Consider the following 9,899-nt stretch of genomic DNA (forward strand, 5'->3'; position numbering starts at 1 on the left):
TTCGCCTAGAATTTCACCGTTTTTCAAATTACTTTTAAATTATATAGAATTAGAAAAAACAATACATATATGGAAGATGCGGATTTTCACCAGCTTTCCAACGCCATCTTATTTGCTCAATTCCGACAAACCGTTTGAAAATTGAGTCCAAAATACGATTCACGTTTTCGGTTTTGAAAAAATGGGTTTTTCAAAACTGCTCTTAAACCATAATGATTTTGTAAAAATGTTCAATATACTTGAAATATGGTTGTCAAGAGCTTTCCAACGATATGTTACACGCCACGTTCCGACAAAAAAATTACAAAAAGTTTTTGAACTAAAGAAGACGATCTGTTAAACACAACTGAAAGCATCAGTTCAACCGCTTCGAAAACATAAGTACAACCACCTGAAACCGTCAGTTCAAAAAGGGTAACAGAATAATATTCTGTTACGCGTAACAGAATAGTCCAGATGTGTATATATATATATATATATATATATATATATATATACTTTTTTGCAAAACTACTAATGGCGCACGGCAGGAGGTGCGCCATTAGTATGTTGGGTTACTAATGGCGCATGGCTGTGTGGTGCGCCATTAGTAACCTGGGACCAGCTAGATATTTTGGACAGCCACACCTACACACTCACTTTCCCCATTTCATTCCCTCCACTTCCTTCTCCAAGCTTGTCGGCTGCCTCCTCCTCCTCACCTCATTTGCACCATAGATTCATCAAAATTAAGTGGTGAAATTACCTTTTTTTGATAGGTAAGTAAGGGGAAAGCTATCTTCATGTTGTAGATCTACTTTTTTTCTCCCTAGCTCGCTTCAACAACGTGCACATGCACTTTTTGTGGCCTAGCTAGATCTATGTATGTTTGTGGTATTGCATATGTTTGTGGTGTTGCATATATGTTTGTGTTTGCAGGTACTGGTATTTGAAATGCGATAGTTGCCAATATTTTGCCGGAATGTTGATTCATTTCCGTTTCGGTGAGAATTTTGCACTATGCATTCTTTTTGGTCCTATTTTTAGGGAAAGTCATGCCAAATTTTTTCTTGGTTCTAAAATATCGTTTTGCTCTACCCCGCAGGCGACCATGGTCCGCACGATGACCGAAGGCATCGTGAATAGGTTTTTGAGCTCCGCGAAGGCTGAGATGCTTCAAAAGAACGAGACGGAGATAAGATGTCCGTGTCGAAGATGCAAGCTGAAGATCCTTATTGTGGACCCGGATTCCGGGCAGGTGCGGGACCACCTGCTCTTGCGTGGTTTCATGGATGGCTATCGGTGGCAAGGTGATGAAGATGACTATGAAGTCGTCCATGGGGGCCGGGCAAGAAATGAGGAAGGGCAGCAAGACAACCACCGCGGCTCGGGTGGGCGAGAAGACGAAGAATCTCCAGGACATGATCATGACGGTGATGTTGTACACAGTCATCATGTAGAAGATGCCGGACATGATGATGAGGAAGATGCTGGAGCAGACGAAGGGCATGATCATGAAGATGAAGATGCCGGTGAAGCAGACGACGATGGACCATCGATGGGCTGGGTGCAGGACCCTCATATTCAAGAGCTGCTTCTCAAGCAGACGGATAACGCAAGAGCTGCCGCCCGAGAGAAAGCCAAGCTGGATCAACTGGAGATAGACGCGGTTACTCCATTGTATGAAGGATGCAGACCCGAGAATACCCGCTTGAAAGTAACTCTCATGGCTCTAGATATGAAGGTAAAACACAAAATGACCGACGCATGCTTCGACAAGAACATGTCATTCTGGCACGAACGTCTTCCCAAGGGGAACAAGTGCCCGACCAGTTTCGAGGAGGCGAAGAAAGTCGTGTGTCCTCGGGATTTACCGCACATGAAATACCATGTGTGCATGAACAATTGCATCATTTGTCGGGACGAGCACGCGGAGTCTACCATATGTCCGGTGTGCGGCGTCACTCGATACAAGAAGAGGAAGAAAGCTCCTCGAAAAGTGGTGTGGTACTTTCCGATCACTCCTCGTTTGCAGCGGTATTTCACGGACCCTAAGGTAGCAAAGCTCCTGCGTTGGCATGCGGATAGGGAGGAGAAGAAGCGAGAAGATGACGCAAATGACCCGGAGATAAATAAAAAAGACAAGATGCTGAGTCACCCTAAGGTTGGGAGCCAGTGGCAAGCGTTGAACTTCGAACACCCAGAATTTGGGAAGGATCCATGGAACACCATGCTGGGCGTGAGCACCGATGGAGTCAATTCGTTTGGCAGCCAGAGAAGCACACATAGCACCTGGCATGTGTTTGTGTGGATGTACAACCTTCCCCCTGGTTGTGCATGAAGAGGAAGTACATTCACATGAGTATGCTAACTGAAGGGCCGAAACAACCAGGGGACGACATCAATCTGTATCTGGGGCTGTTGAAAGAGGAGCTAGACACGCTGTGGAAAACGCCAGCCAATACGTGGGACGCCGCAGAGAAAGAATATTTCCCTATGAGAGCTGCACTGCTCACGACGGTGCACGACTATCTTGGTTACGGATATCTCGCGGGGTAGGTGGTCCACGGATTTTTTGGATGCGTCAGGTGCATGGATGACACAAAGTATCGCCAGCTAGATAGAGATCACGGGTCTTCAAAAACCGTGTTCATGGGACATCGAAGGTGGCTTCGCGACGATGACCCGTGGAGGAAACACAAGGATCTGTTCGATGGTGAAACCGAACCCCAAAGACACCCACGTACGAGGAGCGGTGAGGAAATAGACGGGCTATTGAAAAATTGGAAAGATTGCCCATTACCAGGAAAGAAGCAAAAGGCGCCAGAGCCGGGAAAGAAGCGAAAGGCGCCAGAGCCGCTGCTGAAGGTATGGAAAACGAGGTCTGTTTTCCGGGACTTGTCGTATTGGAAGATCCACCGTGTGTCTCACAGCCTTGATGCCATGCATATCACGAAGAACGTGTGCGAGAGTCTGCTTGGTACCCTGCTCAACATGCTAGAGAGGACCAAAGATGGGCTGAAAGCAAGGGCAGACTTGAAATCAATGGGCATCAGGCAGGAGCTTCACGCTAATGATGATGATGATGATGATGATGATAATGATGAGGCGAAGCAGGACACAGAAAGTCGTTGCAAAGGCAAACAGGCCAAGAAGACGGGAAATGACTACCCTCCTGCGTGCTTCACTCTAAGTCAAGAGGAGATCGAGCAGTTTTTCACCTGCCTCGTAGGAGTAAAACTTCCTTACGGTTACGCGGGGAAGATAAGAAGATACCTAGACCCAGTGAAGCAGAAGTTCAGCGGGATGAAGTCTCACGACTGTCACGTGCTGATGACGCAAATACTTCCAGTTGCAATCCGTGGGATCATGGACGCGCACATCCGTGAAACGCTATTTGGCCTATGCAACTTTTTCGACGTCATCTCTCAGAAGTCGGTTGGCGTGAGGCAACTCAGAAGGCTACAGGAAGAGATCGTGGTGATACTATGCGAGCTTGAGATGTACTTCCCGCCCGCATTCTTCGACGTTATGGTGCATTTGCTGGTCCATATCGTGGAGGATATCATCCAACTCGGGCCGACGTTCCTGCACAGCATGATGCCGTTCGAAACGATGGATGGTGTCATCAAAGGATACGTTCGCAACATGTCACGTCCAGAGGGAAGCATAGCCAGGGGCTTTCTGACCGAAGAGTGCATCTCCTACTGCACGAATTATCTAGGCATCGAGAACCCCGTTGGTCTGCCCGTCAACAGGCACCTCGGCAGGCTCGCTGGATGGGGTCACCGTGAGGGTCGCTCTGAAATGCATGTCGACTTCGAGGGTCGACTCGCCGACTTTGAAAGAGCAAACCTAGTCGCGCTACATTACATAGACGTGGTCGATCCTTGGGTGGTAGAGCACAAAACCTTTATTGAGAAGACGTACAATGACCGAGGCCAACAGAGGACGGACGGAGATATAATCAAAGAGCACAACTCATGTTTCATGCGTTGGTTCAAGCAGAAGCTTCTGTCGTACCCTTTACATGAGGATTCTTCCGCGGAAGAACAACTCATATTCGCCTTGTCACAGGGCGCCAAGCACAACCTGATGACCTATGAGGCGTACGATATCAACGGCTACACATTCTACACCGAGGACAAGGACATGAAGAGCGATGGTTATCAGAACTCCGGGGTAACGATGGAATCCTACACCGGTAACGACAAGGACAGATACTACGGAAGGATCAAGGAGATCTGGGAGCTGAGCTATGCTGGAGAGAAGGTCCCGATGTTCCGTGTCAGATGGGCCAAGAGCGTCCTAAAAGAAGACCGGTATTTCACCACCATGGTTATACCCGAAGCCAAATCCAAGACCGCGGGCGCAAACGTCACCGCGAAAAATGAGCCATGGGTATTGGCTTCCCAAGTGGACCAATGCTTCTTCATTACCGACCCATCAAAGCCCAGTCGTGTTGTCGTGAGGAGAGGCAAAAGGAAGATCATCGGAATGGATGGAGTAGCCAATGAGGAAGACTTCGACAAGTACGGCGACCTGAAGATCGAACATGACGACGACGATGAAGTAGCAGCATACACCACAAGAAGAAGCAGGACCACCCTACCTAAAGGACGTCTGTTCCACAGAAGAACTCCATTTGCGAAAAAGAAGGGCAAGAAGATTGTGAACAGATATCTAGCTAAGATCAATTGTATTTAAATCGTAGCCTTCATTTCTCGATTGTATTTCATGGGCACTTTAATTTTGAACTCATGAATATTTTTTAAATTTCATGGACACTCGATCTCGATCCCCCTCCATCTCGATCGCTATCCCACCTCGCCAGATCCGGTCCCCCTCGCCGCCAAGCACCCCCCGCACCCTCTCCCCCGCTCCACCGGCCGTCGTCGCCGACCCCCCGCACCCTCCCCGGCCCGCTCCACCGTCACAACTGAATGCAACTAAAATTGCAAAAAAACAAATTTAAACAGGTTATTACTGTTTTTATAAAAAAAATATTACTGTTATGATTTAAACAAGTTTGAACATATTTAAACACAAATAAATATCAAACAACATTTTAAATGTTGTTAACATGGCAACAAACTGCATATTATTTTTCTACATGAAATTCTGAGCATCTAGCATATGTGACATGTTATATTTGGATGCATGGATAAAAAGATATGTGCAAAGAAAAAAATGCATAAAAACAAAAATTGGGGAGCCTGTGAATCGAACCCAGGACCTCCTAGTGTGTGTGTTGCTGCTGACCAGTCAGGCTAGTGTGTGTGTTGTGATGGGGATACGGTTATGGGGAATATAACCTGAGTGCTCGAACTGTAATCAAAACAAAATTCTAATGGCGCACCAGGGGGAGGTGCGCCATCGCTATCGTCGTACTTATGGCGCACTAGGGGGAGGTGCACCATTGCTAACCCCCCCCCCACTCCACCTATTCCCCTCCCTCGCCGGATCCCCACTCGACCTAACTTTGCCCCCTCCGCCCCAACCGTACGCCACCGCCCCGCCTTGCTCCGCCCCATCCGTCCGCCGCGCCAGCACGCCGTCGGTGACGCCGCCGCCTCTCCTTCTCCGCCTTCTTCTTCCCTGCCTTCCCTGCCTCTCCTTCCCCGCAAAGAAGCCGCCCGTCGAGCCCACCCCCACCGCCCCCGCGCCCCCACCACCGCAGCTCCCCCGCGCCGCCGCCCCCGCGCCCCCTTCACCGACCTCGCCGTCCGCACATGGCTGCGCCTCCTGGCTGTGGTCTTGCGCAGGCCCCGAGCCCTAGGGTTCCGGCTCCAAGGTGGGTGGCAAGCTCGCCGGTGCAACCCCGACACCGTGTACGACCTCCACTACATATTCGTAGGTGAGCCCCTCCCCTCTCCTCCCCCTTCCCCTTCCTTCTTGAGAGAATTCCTTATTTGGCCCTTTCTTAAAATTTGCTTCCCTATTTGGCCCAAAATAAATTTTCTTCCCTGTTTGACACCTAAATTAATTTTTGTACCTTATATGACACTTTCGTTCATTTTAGACACTAATAATGTTAAATGTGTGGTGAAAAGACCATTTTGCCCCTAATGCATTTTTAATTGTCAAGGATGAAGTAAAAGAGCAATCAATTCACCCATGTTTTAGGTATGTTCAAAGGATGCTGCACATGTATATGTATGCTCCAATATTTTGTCTTAGGTAATCTGGTATGTGCGTTCGTCCTGAAGTAGGTTACACGTTCCAAACACAGTCACATACTACTACTAAATCCTATATAGGCTAGTTATATACTGCTAGTATATAGATATGATAACTTGTATACCGTGACAAAAAGACAATGAAGAGATTAATGAGAGCGACACGCTTCTGTGGCCAGGCCCGTCGAGGAGGGGGTGCGAGCTGTGCAAAGGGGCCCCGATCGGGGGAAAATCATGAAACAAACATTCCGTTTAATTCGCTGGCTGGCTGGCTCGATCTTAAAAAGCAGCAGGATGTGCGTGCAGCCCCAGTCAAATCATGCGCGTGCAGCCCCAGTCAAAGCCAACAAGCTCACAGTCGGTCTGGTACCAATTTCCTACTTCCCTTTCGGCCTGGCTTGTAGAACATCCAAATCCAAATAGAAAAACAAGGCTACAGCCGAGTGTGCAATTTGTACTTAGTACATGCAAGGATCCAAGTGCATCTGGTGCAAATCGATCCAGCTGTTCGTACTAGCACGCGAGTCTCCCGACGGCCGGAAAGTAATCAGCCGCGGCTAGCTCGTACTGCATCTGGCCGGAAAGTACTCGGCTGTATTACAGGCTACAGCTAGTACAAGTTCTACGGGTCTATTGTATGGCTTTTACACGCACATATCAGTTTACATAAGAAACAAAATATTGGAGCATACATATGCATGTGCAGTATCTATTGAACATCCCTAAAACACGGGTAAACCGATTGCTTTTTAACTACATCCAAGATTTTACACAATGCACTAGGGTAAAATGGTCTTTTCACATGACACTTAACTCGATTAGTGCCTAAAATGGACAAAAGTGTCATATAAGGAATGAAAAATATTTTAGGTGTCAAATAGGGAAGAAAAATTTATTTTGGGCCAAATAGGGAATCAAAATTTAAGAAAGGGCCAAATAAGGAATTCTCTCTTCCTTCTTCTTCGGGAACAATCAGTCATTCGGGAACAACAGATAGGTTTTTGGTGATAAATCAGTCATTCATGAACCATGCAGTACCTGGATGAGAACAAGAAGCTGATCCTGGCCATTGTCGACAAGCGGAGCAAGGGGAAGGTGGATAAGTGTGCACGGTGAGCCCGATCTCTGATCTGATCTGGTATCCTTGTGAACTAGTAGCAACTGTGCTGTTGTAGCTGTGCACTCATGATGGAATGCTGCAGTGCTTTATGTAGTTTTTGATATCTTAGCTCTTATGGTAACATCAGTTAGGAGTAGTGTTAGCAACAACTAGAATATGCTAGGAGTACTATGTTTGGACAATCAAATGTGTTCACAAATGAAATGATCCACGTAGGTCTTAATGGTGACAATACTAATTTTAGTATGTTGGTTGAGACCTGAGTTGATTTGTGCTAGTTCTAGGCTGATGAAAAAGTATCCTTCTAATATACACGTGATTACTGTGTAGAAAAGTACTACTGTTTCTTGTTCAGTGCACTTCTGATATATATCTGTCAAGGTGTTCGCGGTAGTGCCCAAACAACAGATAATGGGCTGTAGTGCTTTCTGTTCTACCTTAGTATGCTGTCACCTAGCATGGTAGATTAATCTGCCCTATGTATGTGTTTAATTATATTCATGGTTGCTTTATGTGTTTGTTGATTATGCAGGTTCCCTGGCTAGGCCTCTGGGTGAGTGCATCATCGGCTCCTGCTGCAGCTGCTCCTGCTACTTCCAAGGTTTGCTCCTACATGTCCCTTTGAGAGTTTGAGCACTTGAACTGTGGCTTTATTTGCCCCTTGAAGGCTTTTATTGTTACGTTAATAACTTCTATAGTGGCTGCAGCATGTGCTATAAATCCAGATTGTACTTTAGTTCCAGATTTCTATGCATGCCACCTTGTTGTGATTAGTTAGGTTAGTTTAGTTCCAAATATCTGAAATATACTTATTGTTCAGGGTTGATTGCAAATTAGTTCTGGTGCCTCCAGTGGAGTAGAGTGTGGAGAGCCAAGAAGCTTTATCTCTTTAAATTCAGTTAATTTCCTTACTGAAATTAGGTTGTTGCCTTGATACAGTATTGTACAGTGGCTCTGCCTCTGGAAATTTTATTTGATTGTGACATGATTGGATTTTGAAATGTAGGCATATGGTACTGAACTATAGTACTGCTGTTGTATATAAATGGGCTGATGTAGAACTGTTCTTCATCTTTACAGTGCTGTTGTATAGAAATATGCTGAAATCTTTGCTCTGATTGTTCCAAAAAATGGGGTCCTGGGAGATGCCGCTGCTGCTTGAGGCCCTTGAGAGGCCCTTCGTGTCGTGATGAATTTGCAGGTACCCCGAGAGGCCCTTGAGTTTGCCGGAATGTCGATTAACTTCTGTTCCGGCAAATTCGGGTACTCCATAAGTCCTATTTTCAGCAAAGGTCATGCTGAAATTTTCCGTGAATTTTAGCATTACTTTGCTAAAAATCGGACATATGGGGTACTTGCGACTAATGCATGGGCCGGGGTATCTTAGTACTTAGTTAAGTAGGATCAACTGCCCTGCCATTCTTGCTGCATTAAACCATAGGTGGCAATAGAGCCAAGGGATTAGGCCCAACTTAGAATTCTCCTTAGCATCGATAAACCCTAGATGATAAACCCAACATAGGTGGCAATAGAGCCAAGTGATTAGTGCCAAGTGATTAGGCCTAACCTAGGGTGCCTCGGCATCGATAAACCCTAAATGATGAAAACTTAACTTGGCTTCTATAGGGTGCCTCGGTGTCGATGAGAACCTAAATGATGTACGCTTAGGCTTTTAGGGTGCCTCGGTGTCGACAAACCCTAAATGATAAAAGCTTAGCTTTTAGGATGCCTCGGTGTCGACAAACCCTAAATGATGAGACCATGATCTTGTTCCTTGACAATAACCAACTTTTTGACCAAACTTTTTTCCTATTTAGAGCGAAACATGGCCCATAATGATGAGGCCCGCGGTTTGGGCGGCAAGCAATTCTGGGAGCTGTCCCAGGAGTTGGAGGAAGAACCTCACCGCTATGAGGACGCCGCGGAAGACACCGATCTTGACTACACAACCCCTAGCGGCGTCGGGGATGACACCACTGATGATGGCGGCACGGATGCCACCACTGATGATGGCGGCACACGCACAGATGGCAGCCAACCGAAGAGTCAACGGAAGGACCGGCGCCCGAACATGCTCGGCACCGTCAGGGAGGAATTTACTGAAGTGAACTCCGACGGGCATCCGACGGCGCCCAAACACGTAGTCAAGGGGTACTCGGTTCAGCTCAGGTGCATTCTTTGAAGCACCGTCTCGATCAACACCGAGAACCTAAGGCATAAGGACCGAGGGAATTTGCGCAACCTCCTCTTCACGAAGCTGCACGAACGATACAAGTTCCCCGCTGATTTTGCAAACACACGCCTCTCGGGGAATAAAGTGAATGGTGCCACCCTCACGAGGATGAGCACGGCCCTGTCTACTTGGAAAAGCACGATGAAGGCAATGATTGACAAAGGTGATAGTTATGAGAAGATCAAGGCGAAATATCCTTTGATGAGCGAAGATGACTACAAGGAGTTCAAGATCAAGTGCGAGAGCCCCGCAACCTCCGAATCAAGTCAGTGGGGGAAAGAAACGCGGCAGTTGAACTTAGGGGTCCACCAACTCGGTACCAGCGGTTACAGAGTGGCGGAGCCTATATGGGACAAGGAGGACGCGGAGCGTGCCGAGCAAGGCCTAC

The sequence above is a fragment of the Triticum aestivum genome, chromosome 5A (genome assembly GCF_018294505.1).
Source record: "Triticum aestivum cultivar Chinese Spring chromosome 5A, IWGSC CS RefSeq v2.1, whole genome shotgun sequence".
In the NCBI taxonomy this organism is placed as follows: Eukaryota; Viridiplantae; Streptophyta; class Magnoliopsida; order Poales; family Poaceae; genus Triticum; species Triticum aestivum.